The sequence below is a fragment of the Podarcis pityusensis genome (assembly GCF_964106645.2).
Source record: "Podarcis pityusensis genome assembly, chromosome: 10".
Taxonomy (NCBI): Eukaryota; Metazoa; Chordata; class Lepidosauria; order Squamata; family Lacertidae; genus Podarcis; species Podarcis pityusensis.
In genome coordinates, this window is record NC_138035.1 from 43245096 (window position 1) to 43272833 (window position 27738).

General features: G+C 39.1%; 1 protein-coding gene and 1 long non-coding RNA gene across 9 annotated transcripts in view; one reads left to right on the plus strand and one right to left on the minus strand.

Moving 5' to 3' along the window:
• LOC308457588 lies at positions 1-27340 on the plus strand. Its single transcript, XR_013977021.1, has 3 exons — positions 1-110; positions 6123-6154; positions 26062-27340. It is a non-coding gene; the product is annotated as an uncharacterized lncRNA (long non-coding RNA).
• NAV3 (neuron navigator 3) overlaps positions 1-27738 on the minus strand; it is a 430222-nt gene that overhangs the window by 344044 nt on the left and 58440 nt on the right. The window lies entirely within an intron of this gene.

A 27738-nucleotide genomic window follows, 5' to 3' on the forward strand; every position in this document is an offset into this window, starting at 1 on the left:
CACATGGAATGGATTTCTAAATATTACAAGAAGGATTGGTAATGCTCTCCCAGTGTTCTGCTTATGACCATGCCTAGCCAATGATGCCTCACCTTCTACTTCTGCTTTCAGTAAGTACTCTGCCTGAATGTTGGCTCTTGCTAATGTAAAGGATTCTGGGCCTCTGCTCCAATTCCAGCACTTCACTCTCAGTTCACCAACTTGCAGCCATTAGAGAATGCCGGGGGGGGGGGGGAATTCCCTCAAATTTCTGACAAATAGCTTTTTTAAAAAAAAATGATTTCAGTGTGAGACATGAGGCTGAGAGACTAAAGCAACTTGGGTGCTTGTAACACCAATGAATACTATTATATGAGCTGATTGCCTGCAATTACCATTGTTATTTCTGCCCCAAATGTTATCAGTGCTTAAGGGAAGAACAGAAGCACAGCCCTGAAGAGCATAGGGATAGGAAATTTCAGGACAAAAAAACAGAGACCAGGGGCATCACATATTTCTTCCATGTGTCATTTCCATGCCCTTTCCACTACAACCTCTTTCTTTTCAACAAATGGTTCTTACCCTTACCAAGGGGTATATGGGGTGTCAGGGGAGAAGGAGTACCTCTGGGGGGGCCAGGTCATGCTACTTCTGGGATAGTTTGTCCACATTCAGTCCCCACCCTGTATGCAAGCAACAGCGTACAACAGCAGGCACACCCCGGGAATGGCTTTGATTGGCCAGCTAAACCAGGTGTGGGTAGCCGATGGGTCTCAAACCCATCAGCGTGTTAGGGACTTTCTCTGCATGTGAAGACACGCTCTAGAAGATTGGACATACAAGACCAATAGTGGGTCCAACAGTGATTTCTGCATAGGCTGTCCAGACTTGCACCCTGGGGATGTCACTTTGGTGCTGCTAATACAGTGGTTTAACTCCAGCCACAAAGACACACTCCATTGTCTCTCAAGACAACAATAACAATGCTTACCAATTATCTCAATAATATGCTTTGCACTAAAAGCTAATTTTAAGAGCATTTCAACTACAGATTTGCTTTATTCTCTTTCTTTTGCACCCAATTTGATTATGAAATAATCTAAAGTAAGCCAATCTATGTTCCTTTTCCTTTTCCCATCAATCATCTTTTTCTTCCAAACAACTTAGTGTGCCTTGCAGATAGTTCCCAGATAGTCCCCCAACTAACGCTTAGCTTTACCAGTACAACTGTGTCAAGTGCCTAACTCTCTCTTAATTAGTTTTCTCCAGCCCAAGGCTTCTTAACTAGAATTCAAGTACAACGTGTAAGACCCAGTAAGATGGGATAATATATATCAGGGGATGTTGCTACATAGCAAAAAATAAAGAAATTACACTCTGGAGAAAATCACATGAGTGGGTCATCCACCAATATATCTCAGGTATATTGGATGAAGTAATTTATTAAAACTAACTATAATAATGAAAATTACAAAACCCACATTGAGGCAATATTTTTATTAGACTAACAAAAATGTCACAAAATAGTGTGCAAGCTTTCAGAGCTGTCCAGAACTCTTCACCAGGCCAATGTTTGTGGGAAGGTAGGGGGAAGGAGGGTTATTGTTTTGTTTTGCTTTGCTTGTGTTTTTATTATGTATTTTGTGTTTTGATCCCAGCACATTTACCATTACATCTGAACATGGGCAACTGAACATTGTATTGTTTCCCCAATACAAAACATGAGTGGCAAACCTGGTTCAGATATAACATCTGGTAGTGCAGAAGCAGCTGTGAACTTTGCTTCAGGAACCTATCCATTTCCTCATTTATGCTAAGCCATGCTGTCGCTTGATGTTGCATGCAAAGTGGGTCATAATCTGCTTTACGTGCAGATATAGAAGAGCAGCATAAAAGGAGGCAAACAGGCACTTCTAGAAGGCAGCATATCTGCTAGTCCACAAGGATCCTGCTCCCAAGATGCTTCAGCCAACCAACACCTGTCTTTGTGCCTTTGTCTCTTCAAATCCCCATGTGCTGTTTCAAGCAATATGCCAAGCACTCCCGTCTCAGAACCCACCACTAAAGGTGAATTGTCCATTTAGGAAACATCCCTAACCTTTACAGGACATCAGTGTTATTTTGTGTGAAGTCTCCAACTCCAGTCCAGAGTCATTTAAGGCAACACCATGGTGACAGACCCATTCACAGTTATACTTTCACTGAAAAAGGAGAACAGCTGGCCAAAATAAAAGTGTTTTTCATTTTCCACTGTAACCTCTGAGATGAATTGTTTCTACTTCATAAAATCACAGTTATAAGCACTGCACAAACTTTTTGAGTTTGGCCACTTCAGTAAAACAAACAAAGAAAGAAAGAAACAAAAAGCCATCATCTTCTGCCTGAAGCAATCAATCAGATGCCATGCAGCCAATATTTTAGAACAAAAAGCAATCCTAGACTTTAGTCCATAGTATAAAGAGCCCCCAAATACATGTGTTTTTTAAAACAAATCTTCAGACATTACTAAAGAGGGCAACCGAAAGTGTTTGTATTATGGTAGCTGGAGCTCAAAGAAGCTCATGTGCATGCATAAAGTACTTCATTATGTGCATGGGATATATGTGGCCTATTTTTCTTTCCATCATCAGCTGCTTTTGCCTCATGCTGTGATGCTCCACAGGTCATCTCTGTCCTTCAGGGGATATTGGGGGCAGCACTCAAAAGGCATCAGATGGGGAAGCTGAAAGCTCTTGTTTATGCAAGGATCACTACATGTTGCACTTTCAGGTTCTGACATCCAAGCCCAATACCAGACACTGGCAGGAATTCAGCTTCAGAGCCTGAGTCAGCCATGAAGCTCACTAGATTATGTCCAGCAATTCAAACAACAAAGATAATAACAGATTTATTATGTCATAAGCTACACTCCACTTCGTCAGATGTATGAAAATTTATTTGCCATTGCAAGTATGTGGGTGGGTGGGTGTGTAGCTTGGGACAGAGGTTGTAAACAGTCAGGTTAAAAGAGTTAAAAAACAAAGGCAGAAAAGTACAGACAACAATTACTTAACAGTGGCCCTTCACAAAAAACCATTAATAACAATTCAGTTCACAAATGATAGCACTGGACCTCTTGATGAATTGTAATTAATAGCTTTGTGGTGCACTCTCCCTTTTAAGTTCAGTTGTTCTAGTATGGCCACACTTCAGGCATCTGACTACATCTGGTGTGACTTGGGGTGACATGCCCATTTTGGGTGAATGCTGGCCAGCAGGGCCTGCATGGGAGGGTTAGATACCTAAGGCTCATCTAGCAAGGAAGGTGCATTTCCTCCCCATTCTTAGTTGGGGTGTCACAGCTGGAGACTACATTACATCCCAAGGGGTCTGGGGGGGATATGGTTTCCCCATAGAGTTAGTTAAAATCCTTGTCTTCCCATACTACCTGGATCTGGATAATTGGTTCTGTATTTTCTCCAATTCATATTTTAATGAATGTAGCCACCTTTCCATTTCTTGTCTCATGCTGGGTGTGGCCAGCAGCCAACAAAAATAACGTGAATTGGTAATATACAAAACAAAGAATAATAGTGAAAATGTATACAGCTGCCAGATTATTAACTAGAAGTATTTTATCATTGATATATGGTATGTGGCTTGGGTCAAAAATAATATTCAGTTGCAATTTTATGCATTATTTAGTGAGTGATCAGCCATTGGGTATGAACTCCAAAAATGAGTTGCAAACAGGTGGCTCATTGTGCAGCATAAACCTACACTTTGCACATCCAGTTCAAAATACAGTACTATCTCAGAAGCAAGCTGTGATTTTCTGGAAACTAATAATAATTATAGTATACAAAAAAGAAAAATCATTTTAAAAATGAATGAAGCAAATATTGTTTCAGGAGAGGCACACTTGATATATTGTAGAATTTATAAACAACTTCGCTGGTTATTAAAAGAAGAACTTTGCAAGGAAGCTCACTGCAGAAAAATAGAAGAAAATGACACAGCATTTCTATACACAGGAGTAAATTTAGGTTGTGCTACCTTACTAAGGAGTGTTTAATGCAATGTCATTTGTGTTGTGTTGTGTTGTGTTACTGCCGTCAAGGAAAAAATATGTCAGTGGGGTATGTAGTTTCAAACAAACCAGCTTCCAAAGCTGTCAATATGGCATATTATACATCAGTAATAGATACCAAGTTTCTTATCATTAGAGAAACAACCACAAGAGGAAGCATCTGCTGTTACATGCTGCTGATCTCCCATAGACAGAACACATGGATGAAATATGCAAAGATTTGCTACATAAGCAATCCAGCTGCTGAACAAAGAAATATGAAGCCTTATAGTTGAACTCAGCATATCCCATTTACAATTTTGTTTCGCATTTTCCAACGTACAGTTATGTTTGCTGAAATTAAATTTGGAAACACGATACACTGAGATTTGATCACAACCCAGTAGATTTAGGCATGCTGTAAAAGTGCCTTACTCTGTGCTGAATTGTCAATTTTACTTTTTCATTGTAACTTAGATTACACAGAGAGACAAAAATCAAACTGGTTACAATTGCTTATTATCGATCCAAAGTTTTCATCCTAACCTTGGATTCCCTCTATCACAACAAATCATATACTGTCAGTATCAGTTATGCTGAAAGTCAAAAGGTAGGCAATTGTTTCTAATAAAGAAAGATCCCACATTTAAAATTCTCTACTGGGGATCACAGGGCAGAACTATAGATTACAAATATAGTGGGTTTGGTGCCAAATACAGACCCCCATCTCCAATACCAGTGCTCTGACCTCTGTAACATATGACTAATTCAAGTTACTCCAAGTTCTTACATAATTATGGGAATTTCACTGCTCCCACTAGCAGTTAGCTATATCTTGTAGAGGTTGAGATATTCAGAACCATCACTTATGGATAGACTCGTCATGCAACACACTGGGAAAATAAGATTTAGAACACGTAGGCTATTTTTAGACATAACAATACACTATTGCTTAGAATTAGAGAAATGAGTCCCATGGTCAGGAAGTGGCCTTCAGAAGCTTTGCTTTTCAGTTTTGTTGTAGCTCGAACTTATTATAGAGTTTAATCTAGGAACTGTGATTTACCAATAGCTATGATCAGTTTCAAAACAAGCCACTTTCAAAGCATGGTTTATGATTATGATGATTTATTGAATTTATATACCGCCCTATACCCGGAGGTCTCAGGGCGGTTGCTGACATGTATGAGCTAACGATTGTTAGTAATAAACCATGATCCTCAGATTGGACGCAACAAGAAGCCAAGATTCAGGAAACAGAAAATCAATGCTACTGAGGTCCTCCTTCTGGCCCTGCAATTTGGGGGCGGGGGGGTGTTGTGAGGCTTACTTTAGCTCATTCACACAGTGAGAAGCCATGGTTTACAGTTGCATCCAAATACAGCTAATATACTATATTGAAAGGCTTTTCCCTCTTAACGTTTATAAAGTTCCTACAGAGGGCACTTCTCTATAGATCTTCATACAAAACCTGGACAGACTTAATATGCAATGACAGCACATACACATTTTTGTTGTTGTTCTAGATACACATGCCAGGAAGCTGCATCCAACCATACATAGCCAGAGTGAAAAAAATCACTTGTGCAACTGTCATTTATTTACCGGTTACACATTAATTCCTGTACAGGACACATTTATGGATAAGAATAGCATGAAGCAGCAAAAAAAAAAAAACCCCAAAAAACATAATTTGTTTAGATCTAGAAAGGCTAAGAGAATAAATTTTTACAAGGACGGCAACTTTTTTGCTTTCACATTAATCCACATTTTTAATTTTCGTTAACTTCTACTTACATTTGTTTTCTTAATTTTTTCTCTGAGGAGATTAAGGGCACATGACTGAGTGCCAAAAATCACACATTCCAGCATATCACAAATCCTAAATCAACATTATGAGGTGTGTATTTCTCAGCACAGGATTACAGTCATGGTCATTTGTTTTATGAACTTTAGCAGTTGTGTTTCACAGAAGAATTATGTAAATTACACTATTACCATGACTAATTACCAGTCTCTCTCTCTCTCTCTCTCTCTGTGTGTGTGTGTGTGTGTGTGTGTACATGCATGTACATTGCAATCCATTGTGCCACAGGGCAGACCTTGGGAACACTGAGATCAACATAGGTAATTATTTCAGCATTATGGTCTAGAAAACTTATGAAATACAGTATAGTACTTCTTCTTCTTCATATGATTGTCCATTAAAACAGGAGCATTTCTTTAGGCCAAAGGTTTCTACACATGGCTGAACATTTAGGGACAGTGCACATGAAAAAACTGGCGAAGAATGACCATGTGAACTGACTTAAGTCATCAAGTAAGTTAGTTAGCATGATAGCATACTTTTAGGTAGGTCGGCTGTTTGATCTTTCATTAAATTTGTTATATTATATTATATTATATTATATTATATTATATTATATTATATTTTATATTATTAAATATATATTTATTGTAGTATTCCAAATCAAGTTGCAATGATATGCAATCAGTTGGCTAGAACATGGTGCTGATAATGCCAAGGTTGCAAGTTCGAACCCTGTAAGAGACAGCTACATATTCCTGCATTGCCGGGCAGGGGGTTGGTCAGAGTCCCTTCCAACTCTATGATTCTATGAAATTAGGCACACACTTATATGTAGAGACAGACAGACGCACTTAAAATGTTCCCCCCTCATTGTGTGCCAATAAGTATTATAGTAGAGACATGTGAAATTGTGTTAGAATTTAGACCCCCCCCCATTACATATCCACAAAGTAATGTGGGAAGGGGCAATTATGCAATGTAGTGTAGAAGAATCTTGACTCCTGAAACCTAAAGAACTTTGAAGGTCCTTTTTATACTTAACTGAATCATTTTACTGGAAAGTTGTGGCCTACAGTGACTATAGTGTGGCATTCAATATAGCTGTGAGAACCCCTATTAAAGCAATTTCCATCACTGGGTGTCACTTCTGTCCTTTAATGTAAACAGGATGAACAGCGTACTCACTACTCTACAAATTATTTGGAACTGTTTTTGTTATTCACTTTAATGTTTCCTTTTATTTATATCACAAATCCTAACACCTCTGAAATCCTTCCAGGGAATTAAGTCACCACTGTCAAGTTCAAAAAATGTTCAGAGAAGGGCAGCCAAGGATGTGGAAAAACTCCCCTATGAGGAAAGGTTTCCTTCCAAGTGTGTAACATGATGTCTGTGTAGGGAGAGCGAGCAATATCTTCTCACCCTTCTCTTGTAACCCAGGGTTGCCCAGTAAAGATGAATGGTGGGAAATTAAGGGTCGATAAAACATGGTGCCTTGGTATTTGATAATAGTGATGTCTACTTACTTGGGCTGATTTAATAGAGGTTTGTGTGTATTCATGAAAATTAAGGCTCTCAATGACTAATGGCCATGTTAGCTACAGTATATAACCTTCCAGTATCAGAGACTGTATGTCTCTGAATACAAACCGCTCGAAATCACAAGCAGGAGGGTGGCATTGCATCCATATTCTGCTTTGCTCCAACCCAACTGGTTTTTCTTAAGATAGTCAGGGCAGAGATAGCCAATGTGAATCTGTATGGCCCCATTCTCCCCCTCGATGTCGGGGAATGGCAGGGCTCTGAAGAGTGTGTGGCAGAGGCAGGGGACCAGGGGAGTGACTCAGGAGAGGGGACCAGTGATTTACAGGGCGTCACACCAGCTTCCCCATTCTCAATCCACTTTGTTCCAAATGTATATTGTCAATGACTCCTTCTTCCCTGGCGAAGTGTGTGTGCCATTGTGTGGTTTGCCTTAGGTGCCAAAATGTCTTGGGCTGGCCCCAAATGCATGGGACAGTGATGCAAATCACAAGCACACACAGAGAGGGAGACAATCTTTGTCAGAAAATGCCTTATTTTCTGTCACCACCTTGGTGACTTGTTACTGGTTATTAGAGCTGAGAGGTTTATTATTTTATTTTTGTAAGTAATTCTATATCAGTTTGTAGGACAAAGCCCTCCCTAAATAATGTGCCTAAAAGGAATGGTGCTACAAACATTAAAGACACCAGTTGGTGCACACTTACTGTGATAAATTTGCTTTGATAAAGTTATTCGCTATGATAAAGTTATTAACATGAAAGGCAGCAGTGACGTTTTCTTTTCTTTTTTTTAATGATATTTATTAAAATTTCAAAGAAAAGAAAGAGATTACATTAACAAGAAAACCAACAATAAAAAGGAAAAGTTAACAATAAAAAGGAAAAATACAAAATACAAAAAAAAGAAAAAACAGTTAAAAACAATTCCATCTTTTCATCACTTCTCTTACATTTACTTATTTCCCGGACCTCCTCATACCACCCTCTTTTGTATTCCAATTCTGTTTGTTAGTCCAGCAATTCCTTTCCCTCCTTTTTAATCCTGATCTTTAATCTTGATATATTATAACATTAAATTTTTACGTATTTAAAAACCAATTTTTCCATATTCTTTTATACCATTACAGCTAGAAACCACTTAACTTCAATCCGACATCATTCTAACATTCATTAATTTTACAATATTTCTGTAAGACAGCAGTGACGTTTTCAAGGTCCTCTTCAAAATCCTGTACTGAATGGCCCAAGTGCAGGCCACTTAGAAGGAAAGTTTCAAAACTGTGAGGCCAACAATTTATAGTGGTACCTCGGGTTACATACGCTTCAGGTTACAGACATTTCAGGTTACAGACTCCGCTAACCCAGAAATAATACCTCGGGTTCAGAACTTTGCTTCAGGATGAGAACAGAAATCGGGCTCCGGCGGCGCAGCAGCAGCAGGAGGCCCCATTAGCTAAAGTGGTGCTTCAGGTTAAGAACAGTTTCAGGTTAAGAATGGACCTCCGGAACGAATTAAGTACTTAACCCGAGGTACCACTGTGTTGTTCTTTGATTTTTAGACAATAATAGTTATGCTTATTGCTCAGCCTTCTCTAGATTGCTAGATTGCTGCACATGGATTTTTAAGATCACTGCTTTACTACTGAGGTTAAGCAATGAATCATACAATTTATCGTTCAGTTTGATTTGCCTGAAGAGATTAAAACAGCATTCTAGCCAAGGATCACAGATCCACTGTTTTTTTTTAAAAAAAAAGCAGATTCCTGCTCTAACAGACTAGAGATATAAAATGCTAACCATTTTAAAAATCCTTATGAGTTGCCCAAGCAATTCAATGAATTCCTGAGAAGAGTAAAAGGAAATCATCAATCATTATTGGTAGAGGATAAAGGGTGGAGGGAGGCAAAGCTTCCAATAACCTTGCTTTTATCACAGAGGCCATTTTTCACAAGCTATGGGCTTGACAGTTTTCCATGGTTAAAAGAAAATCATATTTCAATCCTGATGGTTGAAACATTAATATCTCATTACAACCAACTGGGATCGTCTTGTAGAACAGCAGTGGGGGGGAGTACAAAGCAAGGTATAAATAACACCTCCAATTTTTGTAGTTGATGGGTACTATATCTGCTACCTATTAGATTCTCAAGTTTTAAAATGCTCAAATTCACTGTTGTAGCATAGTGATCTGACATAGATAGAAAAGAATTAAAGGGATATAGAACCAACATTCCACTAGAATGGAGTTCTGTGGACGTATGACCCTCCAGATGTACAATGGCCATCAGCTCTGACCATTGGCCACATGGGCCAGGGCTAATGGAAGTTAGAGCCCATCAGCATCTATAGGGCCAGAGGTTCACACGTTACCATAACTAGATCTTGCTCTAATACCAGTGGCCCGATGTTGAAAGCGGCACTGGTAGCAGAGGGACTAGGAGCGGCATTAGTTTCACCCACAATATACTGCTGGAGTGAAGCCGCCATCACAGTCTGTCCCTCATAGCAATCCCGGGTGATGTATCGATACATTGCCCAGGCCTAGAAGGGACCCCAAGCGTCATATAGTCCAAGCCCCTGCAATGCAGGAATCTCGACTAAAGCATCAATGACAGATGGATAATAATATGAAGAAGAAGAAGAAGAAGAAGAAGAAGAAGAAGAAGAAGAAGAAGAAGATTGATAATAATAGTGACCTACCTAGCAGGATTGCTGCTAAAGTTGATAATGTCCATAGAACATTTTGCTTACAATAAGACAACTGGAAAAAAAACCCCAAAACCCTATGTTTTACGTAACAATAACAGTGATACTTAATTTTTAAAAAAACAACATACAAAAACCATGCAAAGTATTAAGAGGTGCGTGCCAATTCAACCAAAACATGGTGTTTGTAATATTTAATGAAGATTATTAGGGGTACAAATGTAAGGTATTTCTCTTTATCCCTGGCATTTCAAAGGCTTACTACTACAGCAAGATATAAAAGTGGTCATTACTAAAATATGCTTTAGAAACACACACGCTAGTATTAGAGGTGATTGTTTGCAGCAAGGACTTTCCTTAAGCTATAAGTAAATCTATTGCTTCTATTCTTCAATCTTTTCCATAACCTCTGGGGCACAATGTCTTCTCTAATCTTCTTGGTATGGTTTATTAACCTCCCATTTCTTTGTTCTCAGTGGATCCAGCACTGTTTCTGCTGCTAGCATTTGATTGCAAGTCTTTACTCCAACGTACAACATCCACTTTAGATTCATTTTTCAGATCCACAGCCCTCTTTCATTTCGGCATCAGTAACATCTTCACAGCCTGTAAGCACTCCTCAGCTGAAAATATATTCCATCTTTTCAGCAGCCCAAAGAAGTACTACGTATTCTTACTCGGTGGAATTGCACAAGAATTAATTTACTCTACCAGCTCTGTTCTTTCTTTCTTACTTTTTTTTTGTCCTTTGTGGGGAAGATCATAGAAAGTTCTTCACTTCTTCGGTTCCCATAACATGAGGGACTGATAATAGTAATTAAATATCAGCCTTTGATTAAATGAGTACATCTGAAGACTGTTAACACTGTGTTATCATTAACACCTTAACTTTTTGGTACATTCAGAAACCCACAAGAGCACTCCTCCTGTGGTTTCCAGCAACTAATTTTCAGAAACATAATGTCTCTAACCTCGAAGGCAGAGCATGGCCACTGTGTCTAATGGCCAATCAGAAACACTACCTTCGCAATCTTTATAATGCATATACCCTTATAATTCTTTCTTAAAAGTCTTCACTCATACCTCTTGCTATTTCTCTCAATTTAGACCAGGATTGTCTGAGTAAAGTACATAAGCTACCTGCCATGCCACACAAGTCATAGATGCTCTTGTGGACTTACAGAGAATGGGCTTTCATTTAAGAAGAGCTCTAGGTGCCTCTTGCTTGCAACAAAATCTTCCCTGTGCTAAACAGAATACAGTGGTGCCTTGCAAGACGAAATTAATTCGTTCCGCGAGTTTTGTCGTCTTGCGATTTTTTTCGTCTTGCGAAGCACGGTGTCGGGAAAGTTTTGGAAAAGCTTCAAAAATCACCAAAGTCTTTAAAAACCTCAAAAAAGGCTACCACACCGCGTTCTATGAGTTGCTCCTCGAAGTCAAGTCGCAACTGTATTAACGGTGTTAAGAAAAAGGAAACAAACTTGCAAGATGTTTCCGTCTTGCGAAGCAAGCCCATAGGGAAAATCGTCTTGCGAAGCAGCTCAAAAAACAAAAAACCCTTTCGTCTAGCGAGTTTTTCGTCTTGCGAGGCATTCATCTTGCGGGGCACCACTGTATAATGAAAGTACTGATGTCATTGCCCAGAAAACAGAATTTGTATGTGTTAAGCCAACTTCTTCTGCGATGTACTAAAAGCAACAACTCTGTAACAAGCAGTCTCACACTAGATTGTGGGGTTGCAGATATTCAGGAAGATTACCAAAGATCAGAAAGCAATGTTCCCTGGACCCTCACTGGAATCCTGTAACAACATGACCTCGAAAGCTTTCTGACCTCCTTGAGACACATCATTTCATTTCATTTTTTGTAATACAAACCCATTTCAGTTGAGGCAAACCTTGAACCTTGCATGGTTATCTGCCTATTGTTAATTTTAATATTTTCACCCCCAGAAGCATACCAAGCAAAATCTAAGAAATGTTATGCCCTCCAAATCCATTTCGCGAATGTGTAGCCATGATTTCCTTCTATGTCCTCTATGAAAGAGTTTATGAGGCACTGCATGCAAGGAGTGGGGGTGAACCCTGAAACCAGACATGGATTATTCATTTGTATTATTCACCTAATGGATTAAATGAAAAAGAAATTTAAATGGCATACATTCTCTCTCTCTCATTAAACCCTGTTTTTGCTTCATTTTAAAAACTTGTCTATCCCTTTTCAATTGAAATTCCTTTTTGTCTTCCCTCCAACCTCAATTATCACTTCTCAGTAATAATCCTCACCCAAGTGGCCTAGATCTTCTTTTACCCTTTTGTACTAACATCATATTCTTCATAATTTGATGCACAAACTCATTCTTTTACCCTCTAATCCCTATTTGTCAGGTTTTTTCAGACAACCTGAACCCTTTAACCGCATAACCACTCCATCCTCCACAATCTTCCTTTCTTATATTTCTCTCCTTGGCTCTGCCAATATGAAGAATCCTTGTTTTATTTTTCATTAAATAAACCTGCCACTTTATTTTCCTTTGTCTGGGTAAACTGTCACCTCTAATCTCATTTTCCTTTCTCTAAGTATATCTAAGGGTTTCTATTTGATTAATTCGTCTTAAGGCCCTCGGCCTGCATAGCTCTTTCAGTGCAAATTATTAGTATGGTATCATTTAAAGTCCCCAATAACTCATGTTTTAGTCAGTAAAGAGAACTTTCTGACCAGCAGATTTATTATGCATATATATAACATGACACCGGTATACTAATCTATTGGTAGAAGTCTACATTTTTCCTTAACAATGACATTTCATGAGAATCAAGTGCAATGCAATGTCCTCCTTTGGAAGCAAAGGCTTTTCTGTGGCCAACATGTGCACAAACAAACCTGACCCTACAAAATTTCATCTTCTTTCAATATACCACAGACCCTTTAGATTTCAGGTGAAAAGTGACAATTTCTGCATTGCTACCTACCACTTGCTATAACACAAAATATAACTATTATAGCCACAGGCTATAAGAATCTGTAAATGTATTTCCTCTTCGATATACCCTGGAGACATTCCAACATGGTTGTTTTGTTTTAGTTGGGTTTTTTATTTTTTATTGGCTTAGGGAAAGATTCTGCTGAGCTATGTTGTGGCAGAGGCATCTCTCTTTTCACAGAAGTCAAAAGGTGCCCATCTCTCTGCCTCTGCCAAAACACTTCCAACTGCCAGGCCTCAGCAAATTGTGTGAGCTTCAGCAGGTCGAATGAATCCCCAGTACCCATGGGATGCTTCAAAAAGTTGCCAGATGGGATCCTTCCTCCTCCTAAAGGAAACAGGAGAAGGTATCCAGTTCCTCAGCACTGCACACAAAATACAAACTGCAGCATTTTACCTGTGCAACGCAATAAGCCCGATTTGGCATTTAGGTTTCACATAACAAGGTCTGAAATGGCTAAACAACATAAGCCTGATTTTGTGGCTCCCTCCCAACTCATCTTTTAAGCAGAACTGTAACCTGAGGCTTTTCGGGTTGAATAGATATGCCTAATGTTTCCTTGTGGGTGACTAGACTGGAGATTCTAGAATCAGGATGAGAAGGAGAATGAAAGTGAACATTTATCTCTTCCAGTGTCAGTGAAGTTGCATTTTCAAGACAACTTTATTGAAATCTAATTTGGTACTTTCTTCTCTGCTTTGTCCATTTTTTTAAAAAAATCCCAAATGGCACAATGTAGCTGAGCATATTTATAGCTATTACCACAACAACAGAGTGCAAACTACATATGCGTAGCATTATATTATTATATTATATTGTATTATATTATATTATATTCTGCCCTTCATCCGAAGATCACAGGGCAGTTCTCTGAGAAATAAAAGTATTAAATCCAAATACATGATTTGAGAGCTCTTGCCCAGAATTTTTTAATATGCAGTATTGCTAGATATGTGTTATTAAGTAGAGTTCGGTTGGTCTCCCAGATAAGCTCAGATAATTACACACTAATTTGCAAATTTTATACATGTTAATTAAAATCTATGAAAGATTTAATAGTTGAATGTCATATCTTTGTCAAGATAGGTACAATATTAAATAAAAAGTTACAAAGCACTGATAATAGCATTATTCTGTGATTCAGTTTAACAACCCTATTGCCTATGTACACTGACATTTTAAGACAAGTTTGCCTTAAGCTGACAATTACCTGCATTCAGTAGAGGAGGATGGAACAATAAGTCGGATCCTCTTCAAAGAGGGTACGTGTTGCGCTCAGACCACTGAACATTCCTACCTCCCAGTGTGGGCGGGGCTTAGCCCTGCTCCAATCTGGTTGGTCATTTCACGGATGCTTGGACCCTAAAGCCAATACCTTGGCTTGGGGGGGCGCAAAACGCTTTTAAACCCTGCATGTTGTTTGCTGGACCTCTTTGCTTTCACGCAGCAGATCAACCACCACCACCCCCCACCTTTAGTTGGTGTGTTTGGCCTTGCTATGGACTTTGTTCGTCACCTGTTTTGTAACAGGGGCCTGGTAGGAATTTTTCCATTTGGCAAATTGGCAGAGCCATTTGGTTTTCGCCTACCGCATAGCAAGCCTCACAACGTTGTAAGGTTAGGCAGTTAGGCATTCGATCAGTGTTGTGTGGGGAAGGGAGGTGCGGCCATCACCTGCCTCTCCAAGGTCAAGGGTATTCCATTAAACAAATCCAGGGTTTGGCCTGGTTCTTGTCCGAACCCCCGTGGATGGGGCTAGGGCCATACCAGGACCCCACAGGGACATCAGGGGTGAGCTTGAGTCGGTTGCCATTGGCCAGACTCCCTCTGGCAGTGTTTCACCCTTTATCAGATTCCCCACGAAAGCAGGTGTGAGTCTGATATAGTTTGGAGATTCCAGTGCCTAAGCCAATACCACTCACATTCTGTGTTTAATAAAGTTGTGGCCTAAATTTTGCCCAATAACTTAAACAAAAATTCTGTGTCACTCTGTCTTTACTTTTTGGGATGGTTGGGGGTCTCAAAGTGCAATACTATCTTACTACCCTTGAGAATGTTGCCACCATTCTATATTACTCTATGTAGCAGTGAACGGCACTATTTTTATTTTACATTGTGGTTTATAATGTGCAGGACCCTAATAAAACCTGAAAGATTTTTGTAGCTTGGTGTAATAGCCCAACATATGACTATCTTTTTATATTCAGATCAGGTTAAATTGAAGAAAGGGTACAAAATATTATGCATTGCACTTTATGCAATTCACCTACAAATAGATTCCCTTTTTTATTTCAGAATTTTCTAGAAGGTAATTATGGTGAAGGAGCTTAGTTTCTACTCTACTATGGCCAGGAAAACCTTGCTTCACTTCCCTCATCCCTGATTTCAATGTGGGTAACCCACTTGTGTTTAATGAATTTGATGTTTACATAAATGTATGTGTTAAATCTACTTTTATGCTTATCAGTTGCTTAACCTTTACTATGGGCAACTTTCCCTGAACAGCTTTTATTTGGCACATTCCAATAATCTAATAAATCAGGATCCACATTTCAAACAGTTAAGCTTGCAGATATGCAGACATCCCAGCATAGAAAGGGATGAAAGGCAGCAAATTTTCTAAAGAAATTGTGAACTCAAATCTGCAAAAGAAAGTTGGGATGGAGAGGTATTGTAGCTGATCAGTTTCATACATTCTTTAAAAACAGAATTCAAATTCCCTGAAAAAGACATGATATTTGACTCTATTGTGAGACATGTGCTTGAGAATCTACCATCTCAGCACTAAGCAACTCTGCGGATGAACTGGACATGCAGTTTCTTGAATAAGGGGTGGTAATTATTCATTCCATTCCATGGCTTAGAAAGATATGAGACTGACTTATCTGTCACAACATGAAAAGATTGCTGCTTATAATATTCGTCTTAGCTTGGTTTCTTTCATTTTCTAAACTAAACTGTGTTCAATTGCAGACACTTGTTTCTGATAATATTGCTACTGCCAGTTTTAGGGACAGTGAAAAACTAAAGAAGGAAAATTTTACAACCAAATCAGTAGGGGTTCCTTTACTACAATAGATAGTATGTGTTAGCTGAGTTTAGAATGAGTACAGTATTTCCAGCTTTAACCATGAATAGAATGTTGTGTTGTGAACATCCTATGAACCATGTAACCAAACTGGTTGCTTGTTTTCCTTTTTACCCTATCTAAATCATCTAAAACACCACAAAGAGAAACTGGGCTATATCTGCAGTCATTTGAAGTTGCAAAATGAATTCAAAATGGAATAGGTACAAAGGAGAGCAACTAAGATGTTCACAGAAATGAAGAATCTATTTTGTGAGCAGAGATTAAGAGCTTGGCAAAAGAAGTTTAGGAAGCAATATAGCAGTACTCTACAAATATATCAGAGGGGAATCATGCTGAAGAGGAAGATATATTATTTAGATTTTTTTAAAGCTCTGGCTAGAAGCAAAAATGGTCATCAGTCAATTTAAGGTTGAGATTTAAGAGATACTAAAGTACTATATACTCTCCTTGTAACAGATGAGGGAGCAAAATTCTCGTTGCTGTGAAAATCAAGATGGTTAAATACATAAACAATAATCCCATGGAATGAATATATAGGAGAAATTCATAATTTTATCTAGAAGGATAAAAAGTTGAGGATAAAATTAAATATGGTGTTTATCCATAAAGAGAAAGGAGGTATTTATTTTCCTAACGTAATAGCCTACCTTTTGGCAAACTGTGGTTGTGTACACCTGCCTATGCCTTAATGGGAATGTATGTTCATGCAACAACCATCAAATTGGATGGGGGAGTCCATCAATGAACAATAGCTAAAAATATAGCCTGATGGATTCTCAGGTAAATAATGCATGTCCAGGGCAAAGTAAATACTGTAGAAAATGGTATGTGTATAACAACAAATCATAAAACAAGTGCCCAGTGCTGTATCATGTTGCTTCCTTTTCATCTCATGGAAACCATGCAACTCCCTCTTAAATTAAGTTCACTGAATGGATTCTGTTAAGTTGTGGGTGAACATATCAGACGACACAGCGATTCTTCAAGCAGCTCTTGTTTATTCACAAGCCAGAACAGAACTGAACTGAAGGGTTCAGTCAGCCTGCTTATATAGAGCTCCAGTACAACGTAACTGTAACAATTTTCCAAAACTATCCAATCACTGAACGTCACTTTCGATCCCTTATTTGCATAACTATCTACAGTATCCCCCTGCTGGCCCAGGGTGAGAACTTCAGTACATAACAGATTCCATTTCATGAGAACATAAGAATAGCCTGCTGGATGAGTCCCATGGCCATTTTAGAGCACAGCCGTCATGGCTGGTAGCAACTGATAGGCCTCTCCTTCATGAATTTGTCTAAACCTCTTTTAAAGCCATCCAAGTTGGTGGCCATCAGTGCCTCCTAGAGGAGGGAAAATAAGTTAGATGGCTGATTTTGGAAAGGGGTGTATTATAAAGAAAAAATAATGCTTGCTGAGGAACAAGTGGTTTTTCAGTTGATCAAGAAATGGGTGGCAAATGTAGCACAGTGTGCATGTAGACAGAGGATAACTAAAAAGGTCAATTTGGCCATGTGGACAAGAATACTTCAGTGGTCCCATACTTGCATGTGAAGTCCTGCATGACTGCATGAAATCAGCAATTACCAGTATTCACCGTGTGGTAGCCATCCAAACGTTATCTAAAGAGTGAAATATTTTGAAAATATCACTATGGAAATTTCACTGCTTCCAATGCAAGGGATATAGGAAATAGGTTGATTCATTATACAGAATTAGACTTGGAGAACTGTTAGATTTTTCTCTTTATAACTTTCAAAACAAATCCTCAGATGGATAAGGTAAACAAGAGAATACATTAGGATTTACATAGCAGGCTTCCTATGTAAGTGCCCAAAGCAGTAAATAACACAAAGATATACAGCTAATGTAAACTGCTAATGTAAACTTGACCCAACAGGGACAATTTCTCTTCCTTCAAGAACATTATTTGGCTCGTTGAAAGCTTCTCTCCAAAGTAAGTTTGATAGTGTTCAAATCATGAGCATTCACCTCTCAAATTATGAATCATTCATGACTGAATACTTTTCAGAAGCAAATTGAAATCTACACAAACCTGACAGCTGTTCCAATGGCAGTGATGAAATTTACTTGATTGGCAAAGTGTGACTATCCGATCTCTATACTCTGCTTTGTATTAGCAGTACTTCTGAGCAATATCTTTCAAAGTACGTTGGGTTAGCTGGAACTGTGAGCAGAAGAAAAACAACCACCAGCGCTCTTCTGCAAATATTTGCCTGACAAATACTGGATGACAAGTCCATCCATGGCTAGAATAAGTTCTAGAAGAGTTGTTAGGGTTCTGCTTGCGTAAGAATTTGCACAAGCAAAAGTGTGTCTTTGAGTTTGTGCAATGCTCTGAATACTCCTTCCCCAGGTAGAAGTGTACGTCTGGATCAACCCAGTGAGAAGCACTTTTGCCTTACTCACTTAAGTGTAAGAAGCTATAACTTAGCAGAGCACACCTGTTAGCATAGTGATGTTAGATCTAGTACCCAGGACTGCCAATAACCATACCCTCTCCTCATCAAAGAGGAAGCATGCAGAATGGCACTTAGATTTGGTCGGTTGATTAAGATGACTTCATCCCTGATAACTGGAAATGAAAAATATACTGGCAAGTTTTTACAAAGCCTATCTATTCCACAATATCTCATTGCTGCACAAATTGAATGCCCATGTGCTCAAAAAAAATTATTAGATTTCAAGGCAGCATGTTCATCAATAAGTTGAGAATGGATGTCACAGAAAGCTTCTCCTATACAGTAAAATATATACAACTATCCACAACTAAGAAGTATCCTGATAAATAGCCCAGTGTGGGATGCAGTCAGGGGATAGTGTATTGGTGTAAAGAGACTTCTCTTTACAAAATACACTAGATTCTTCAGTTCTGGATTCCTATCAAGCAGCTACTTTGCACTGACCAACTGATGTCAGTCACAGATATGTGTAAGTCCGTCATAAGTCCGCCATAAATATGCAAATATAAACTCATGCCAGCAATAGGTCTACTTAATCTGTAACATAACAAAGGCAAGTCCAACTCATGAAAATTCTGACTAATAATTATCTGATCATTATAAGTAGTGAATGCAAATAGTCAAAGCCAGGTATTAAAGCTCATTTTTTATTGACTGGATGTAAAGAAAATGAGTCTACTCATACCTCACCTCCATTCTTCTTCTCTGTGCTGCATCTAAGGTTAAGCTCAATAGACAGAGAGGGTTTAAAAAAGAAAGAAAGAAATTCACTATATAAGTTTCTTTTTAACAGCATTTAAAAATCCACCTTCTTGCTAATGTTTCATTCACCTGTCACTCTAAAAATAATTCACCATCTATTTTCAGGGTTTCTATGATCAACGTCATGAAAAGTATTAATTTTAAAAGCATTTCAATGGCATTGACAAATGGTATCCAAATCAATCTACTACTGAAAGCAGTAATAAAGAACAGACCACAATACTGTTGTGAATAATTTTATTTTTATCAGCACCTACAGCCTATTATTTTCTATACTGAATTTACATTGTTCCTCTATAACTGTAGGCCTAGTAAAGTGGTGCTATCAAATACAGCATGTCTGGATGCAATCAAAAGAATCTGAAATGTCAGAACATTTTAAATTAGATTGAATTAACATCAATGTCTTCCTAAAGGTGCCTTATATTTCCCCCTTTAGATAGTGTAATTTCAATCAGGCTGGCCTGAACTGCAGCATAGAAAAAGCAATAAAACTATTTATTTAAAAGTCTCTTAACTCCTGGGGTCTGGGTTCTGTGATAGAAGAAATGTGGGCTATAAACAGAAGATTTTATTTTATTTTATTTTATTTAAAAAATAATTGGAGCATAATTATTGCTTTGCCATGTGCTCAGGTTGTGTTTCATAATTTGGTTCCGGTGATCAAATTTTAGTAGGCCAAAATATAAACTAGCCTTGTGGGTGTCCATGCAGTCCCATTTCATACAACCCAAGAAATAATGGTTAATTGGTCAGGAAAAGCCAACTTCAAGTTAAGTCAACCGAATAAACCACCTTCAAACACACTTGGGTGTGTTCCAAAGCTGTTAAATCACAGTTTTATAATCTGGATAAAGAAGGAAACTATTGTTAATAGGAAACTTCCCTGTATGTTCACTTGCTTCTGTACATTAGGTTGTGGAGAGCATTCTTAAAAATCACTTTCATTTGTAGGATGGAAGAGTGATAGATGATTAGATAGAGAGACAGATAGACGATAGATGGAAGAGGGGGGGGATATTTTCTGGTACGTAGTTTTACTACATGTAACACAAATCTCATGTATACCCCTGGGAGAGAGATGCAGAATGGGTGCAGCTGTTAGGGCAAAACAGTGTAAAGTTACACTGAATGGGACAAAGGTATACCAGTCTGATTGATAAGCAGTAATCGTGTCTTGAGCTACTATCTGAAAACAGCATGGGAAATAACACCCTTCCTAGTAGAACATACATCCCAGTTATTTTTCAGTTTAATCTGTTTCCATCCTGCCTTTTTTTTCTTGCACGTTTCTTTTATACTCAGAGGTTGGTGTATCTTGCCATATACACTGAATGTGAAAACCCTATATAAAGAACCCAAGAAGTCAGGCATTCAGCACAAAGAAATTTGATCAGTTTGTAGAACTGGATAACTTGGATATCTAACATTCACAACCCACTAACTTAAAGGCTGAAATAAGTCGATCAAAAAAGGCAGGAAAACAGAAAAAAGGCACTGTACTGTAAAATTTTCTCAAAGAATCACAAATGCCAGCGGGATGGAGGAAAGGGAAAACTATAGTGGCAGCAAGGAAAGGATATGTTTACATGTTTTTGGATGCTCTTAATATTTGTGATAAGTTTTATTTTATTCTCAAATGTATTTTGCTACCATTTTGGTGTTTTTGTCTCTGGGTTCCGTTGGGAGGTAGAAATTTTGAACAATGATAGCATGGTAGAAATAGCAACAGGCACAAGCCTATACCAGGGAGTTTAAGACAGTAGGTACAGATCTGAATTTTTTTTAAAAAAATAATAATGATATTTATTAAAAATTTTAGAATTACAGAAAAAACAAAGAAGAAGAAAAAAAAGAAAAAAACAGAAAAAAACAAACCACAATCAAACAATACAAATTAATAAAAATCAAAATCAAAAAATAAAAACAAAGCACGTAACACAACACAATCAAAAGGCAGAAATAGGCCACAAACATTTAAAAACAAATCCAATATCCTCCAATCCTTAACTGTTATTACCTTCTTTCTTTGACCTCCTCACTCCTCCCTTTTTTTGTATCCTAGTTATTAATTGTCACAGCAAATCCTTTCCATTTTTCATAATATTCTGTCATTACATTACCTTAATCTATTTTAACCTTATCTTACTATAGAAGACCCTAAAACTTGAATTAAATCTTATTTCATAACCATAACATATTCTTACATAATTCTTTTAACATTTTTGCTAAAGCCAAATAGTTTCATTCCAACATTTTTCTAACATTTATCAATTTTATAAAGCAGTCCTAATAAAAAAAAATTTCTTCCAATCTTCATCCAGCGTCTCTTCCTCCTGGTCCCGGGTTTTGTCAGTCCTTTCTATCCCATCAATCAAGCGCATTAACCTGGTAATCTTATGTCCGAGGCCCTTAAGTCTCTTCCATGTCCCTTCCGCGGCTCTTCTTCATATTTATACCTGTACTTTACTTTGTCTCCTGCTCCTTTCACTCGTGGGAACTCCAACTTAACAGTGTTTTTGACCCTTTTCGACAAATCAGTCCCTTTTCCATATTCCACACAAAACCCCATGTGGTATTTTAGAACATGTTTCAAAGTCCCTCCAGAATTAAGAACCCCCACAGCCCCAGACATCTCACGGCCCATTGCCAGACTTGAAAAGTCCAAACATCCCTGCATAGGGGGGTCTATCCAACCCCCCATTTCCAAACCAAACCAAACTTTATCTTTCCAAATCTGGCTTTTTCCAAGTTCATTTGTCAAATCCAAAAACTCATGTTCCTGCTGGGCCTCAACTCCCTCCATCTCTGGCGCCCGAGGTTCAACAACATCCTCTTCCCTCATCTGGTCTGTCAGAGCACACTCCTGATTTGATTCCTGGGTGGGCTCTATATAGTTTCCCACTACCTGTCCAAAGTTTCTGATCGCAGCAGTCATCAAGTCCGTCTTCTCATGTATCTGTTCCAATAGGGCACTTGTTTTGCAAAGAGCACACACCAGGGCCTCTGAATACATTGTTCTGCAAGGTCAGAAGCCTATTCCCACAATTGTAATCTTGTTGCAGCTGCAGAGCTCCCCGATTCAGATTTAATAACAGTTTCACAGGCTCCCTCTAGGGGAAGAACTTCTATTTGTTCTTTCTTTTAAAGGCAGATCTAGCAACAAAGTTTCCTTTTTCAGATATTTTGTCAAAATTTGTTCCTTTAAAATGCGAAAGAGAACAATGGAATCACTATGTTTCTCTTCTTTTAACTATCTGTCAAAGACGTTTGTCTCTGGTCAATGAGCTTCCCAATGAACGTCAGTCCTGACACCCGGCTCCCAGGATCAAGACGGTGGAAAATTACTTTACTTTACACTCTCTTCTGCAGGTTTAAACAGTCCGGAAAAAATCCCCCCTCTTCTCCTGCTTCCGAAGGGGGTTCAACAATTTTAAATGATGAAAATTAATCCTTCACAAGCGATTTTCTGAACTCTAGTTTGCCATGTCTTTGCTTTAATCTATCTACAAGAAACGGAAGGCTGACTTCCTGTTTAGACCTTCCCGTTTCAGTGGCAAATTAATATAAATTTCTTAGTCCAATTTTCCTTCTAATCGCAGGTCATTATTTAAAGTCCAATTGTCCAGAATTAAAGTACTCACGGGTAATTGTTTTAAAAGCCAAATTGTCCCAGGAAAAAGGCAGCGCTCTCCGGCAACGGCTGTGCAGCTTCGCTCCACGGAAGAAGCAGTTGACTCTCAGCACCGCGCCACTTCCCCCTCTTCGCTCCGGAGCCCAGAAGTGGGTTCCTTTACGGGTTGGGGGGCGCTAAAGGTGCCCGCCGAGTCCCATGGTCACAGGCTTCATCCGCCTGTGATTTTTGAAAGGGTCCCTGCTTCGCCGTAGCGGGAAAGACCCGTTTTCCGTGGAGCTAATCCCTCCGGATCAGAGGGAATCCACCATTACCGATGGCGCCACCCCGGAAGTCTCCAGATCTGAAATATTAAACTCTTACCCCCAAAGGAGCCACATCTAAATGAAAACCTTTCCTACACCGTTCAAGTTTATAAGTGCTCATCTCATGACAAAGCTCCAGTCTATTCCCTTTCACTATTCTAAGGGAGAGTGCATGAGAGAGAGAGAGAGAGAGATTACTTCTACGTACTGTATATCCTTTAAATAGCAGTTACACCTGCCTCTGAATGCCAGTTATTGAGGAACATGAGCAGAAGAGGGCTGCTGTGATAATGTCTTGCCTGTTGGAATTCCATGGGCATATGGAGACTCCAATACTTTGGCCACCTCATGAGAAAAGATGACTCCCTGGAAAAGACCCTGATGTTGGGAAAGATAGAGGGCACAAGCAGACGGGGACGACAGAGGATGAGATGGTTGGATAGTGTTCTTGAAGCTTCCAGCATGAGTTTGACCAAACTGCAGGAGGCAGTGGAAGACAGGAGTGCCTGGCATGCTCTGGTCCATGGGGTCACAAAGAGTCGGACACGACTAAACAACAACAATGGTTGGTGGGAACAGAATGCAGACAGTAGGCCTTTGGCCTGATCCAGCAAGACTCAACTCATGTTCTTAAAATGCACTACCATCTCTTAACGGCATTCTGCTACTCCTTCAAACAATTTTCTCACGCTCATTCAGAAAAGAGAACTATTCTTATAACCTTTGCTTCCAAAGAGTTAAGCAGAATAATTAAAATAATTATATCGTAATTGAAACCTGCAGTGTGGTTATTGGCAGCTCAGCACCAGAGATTTTTCTTTTAATCTACACCTCACATCTCTCAGTAATGAATAGTAGCATAATTAAATACTTCAGCAATGATAATAAGAAGGGACTACTGAAGTCCAGTAATGTTATGCATTGTTGACACTGTATCATAAACAGGAGGAAAAAGAGAATAATTTGATTACAGTGCATTCATGACTAGAATTCATGTTCTTGAACTTACCTCCAATTAACTTTTGCATGAAAAACTGACTGGGTTGCCAATGTTTTGTTTCAACATCAGTGGAGCGGGGGAGGGGGAGGGGGAGGGAAACATGGCACAAATGCGATGTGATTGAAACTACTATAATAGGAGTTAATCAAAAGCATCCAGAGACAGAAGATAATGTGTGTGTACATCTCAGTCCCTTCTCCTTGCAGATTTGATGAGCAGGAGAAATTGACTAAAGTTACTCAAGTTATGGTTCCTTCTCTTTTACTGATGAATTCTGCCCACTGTTCAATATTATTATCATTAACAAATGATATGCTATTTAGTATCTGCATGTATAGCAACCATGTCCAAATATAAGATCATTATTTCCTGCTACATTTGTGTGTGTTTTTGAACAGATGCTGATGCCCCTGCTTGCTCCATTCACCAACCCTCTTCCTTTACACCTGAGCAACTCCTCCTCACTTTACACCTTGATGTCCCTGTGCCTATTCCTTCACCTCCCCCCCCCTTCTCACTACTTGCCCCAAGCCCTTTACCTTCTCCTCACAGCCCACACTTTTAAAGGAGAGTGGGAGGCACGTTAGTCAAATTGCTTTCTGAAGCATCTCCCCTCTGCTTTAAACACCTTCCCCAGATAAGGACCCATGGGGCAACAGGACGCTTGCTGGAGTAATGGGCTGCACCAGAAGAGATTCAGAGAAGAGGAGCTCATTAGTTCAAGGCTCAGTCATGATAGCTCTGGGTAATATGTAGAGTATGCATTATGGAACTACTACTGGTTTGTGTTTTCTGTAGGTCTACTTTAAATTTCATCCTAATTTCTCCTTTTTCTTCTTGTTACCTAAAACTAATGTGTGTGTATATATATATATATATATATATATATATATATATATATATATGCCCATCACTTTTTTTCTCTGTCTTCATGTACTTTATGTCATGTAGACTAGTGCCTATGAAAATTCATGCCACAAAAAAACAACCCAGTTAACTCTTTAAGGTAATACAGGATAGGGTTCCTGTTACCCACTGAGTCAGATCTCCCACTAGGCAGAGTGAGGTGGCTGCCTGAGGCATCTAATTTTGAGTTTAATGAAAGTCAAGCAGTGAGTATATAATTTTATTTATTATTATTGTAGGGAGAGAAGGGGGGTATCAGGGGAGGGGTAGTACCTCTGGTTGGAGACACGCCATGCTCCTTCTGGGGTAATTTGTCCACCTTTGGTTCCCACCCTGCACTCAGCTCTCACCTGTAGCTTTTAAAAGCTGTCAGCATGTGACAGCAGCCACACCCTGGGAGACAGCTTTGATTGGTCGGCTAAACTATGGGTCTCCGACTATGGGTAGCCAATGGGTCTCAAACCCTTGGTGAATTAGGGACTTCCCCCTGCATGCGAAAACAGGCTCTGGCAGATTGATCAGAGACCAATAGTGGGTCCAGCCAGTGCTATTTTTCTAGAAAAGGAGGTGTCGGAACTCACTATGAACACCCCCCCCCCCTTGTCCTCTTATAATGTCAACTGCACCCACTTGAGAAAGGCCAGAACTGAGTTCCAGCTGAAAAAAGCCCTGGGTCCAGTGGTCATGAAGATAGTTACTACATGTGTGGGGCAGGGAAGTGAGGGGCAGATTGGGCGTGTTAACCTAAGACGGTAGCCAGTCTAGGAGAAGGAAAACTCTGATCCTAAACTTCTGCTTCCTTGCAGCTATACTCATTCATGAGAAAGGCTTCAAGAGTAAACCCTGAGGAAAAGTACGTATCTGTTGCCTTTGGGAGAAGAAAAGGCTGAGGAGTAAACCCTACACTAAGACGTTTGGATGGCGTCTTGAACACCTCTTTCCATCAACTCTTGCAGTCAAGCTGGTGCCAGATGTATTGCTTTCCTTTCCTTTGGTCCATATCTGTGAGGCCAAGAGACAGGGTCTTGTCTGGGCAGCACAGGACCTCCACACACACTGCCCAGATTTGCATCCCAAAGAGGTAACTTTGGTGATGCTAACACAGCAAAAACAACGTGGGGCGCAGCAATTACAAGTTACATGTCTCTGCAGCTATAGCAGGCACTGTGATTCTACAACGGTTTGAATTCACCCCTGGAGGCACACTCCACTGTCTCTCAAAACAGACAGATGCCAAAAAGGGAGAGATGCTTGTGGGATATTTTGCCTCAGGTGCCAAAGTAACTCTACCAGCAGGGGGCAGGGGGCTGTTCCATCTCAGGCAGAACTATTTACATCTCAGGCAGCTAAAGGCCCATCTTTGTTCCAGGTTATTTTAAACACACACAGAGAGAGAAATTAATATCTGCATTCCCATCTAGTCTTCAATCATACCTTCTCCAGGATTTCATTTTTATAAAAAACTTACAGAACAAAAAGGGAATAGCTTACAAAACTGTTTACAAAATTAATTTTTTTAATCACATAACAAGGCAAAGCAAAGTAAGTCAAGGCATAAAGTAGATTTTCAATGCATAAAGCTTTGTAGAAAAGATCTTTGATGAACAGGTGACAGGGGGAAGCGATCATCTTACTGGAGGTGCCATTCAAACACAGGTTTTAGATCGTCACTCCCCCCCCCCCCCGGTTTTTATGTCTAGCCTATTTACAAGTTGAAAATCCATTAAATATATTAGGCATGTTGCGTGGGCTGCACTTTAATTTTTGACATCTATGTATTATTAATGTAATCATCTGAACTATGCACATTCAGAGGACATGGAAAATTAAGAAAGATACAGCAATCAGAAATTAAATAAGGAGAGCACGTATTAAAGAGAATAAGAAGTTAATTTTATTAAATAAATGAGGTGAATATAACTTCTGAACTAAATGATAATAATTTCATTCACAAAGAAGATCCTTTAGAAATAATATTTCTCTAAAAGCCATTGAAGCATAGGCTGAGTACATAACCCTAATTACAGCCCATTCTTTCCAGGAATTTTTATGGCTTGTCCTTCTTTTTGTTGAATTTTCATTATAAAAAGAAGAAAATGTGCATCTCCCTCACCCGTCCTCCATCTTGTCCCCAGTCCTCTCCTTCATCACACTTTTTTTTTTTACTTAGCCCTGTAATAAAGCTTTTCTTCATGATTTGCATTCATTAGAAAGGTAATTATATTTTCAGAAACCAAGGTGCCAATAAGATAACCTTAACATGTTTATTACAAAAGCGAGAGTACAGACGTACTTTGGTAACTGGAAATGTGATTTTTTTTAAAGTAGAAAATGGGGTAAAATACACCGCCACTAAGCCAGCCTGGCACTGGTTACAGCAAAGTGCCTACTTTTGGTGGCACAAGTTGAGGGTGGAGAAATGACAGTAGCTGCCTGGCCACTTCCACTGAGAACCCACCCTAGTCAATCTCTCTGAACACATT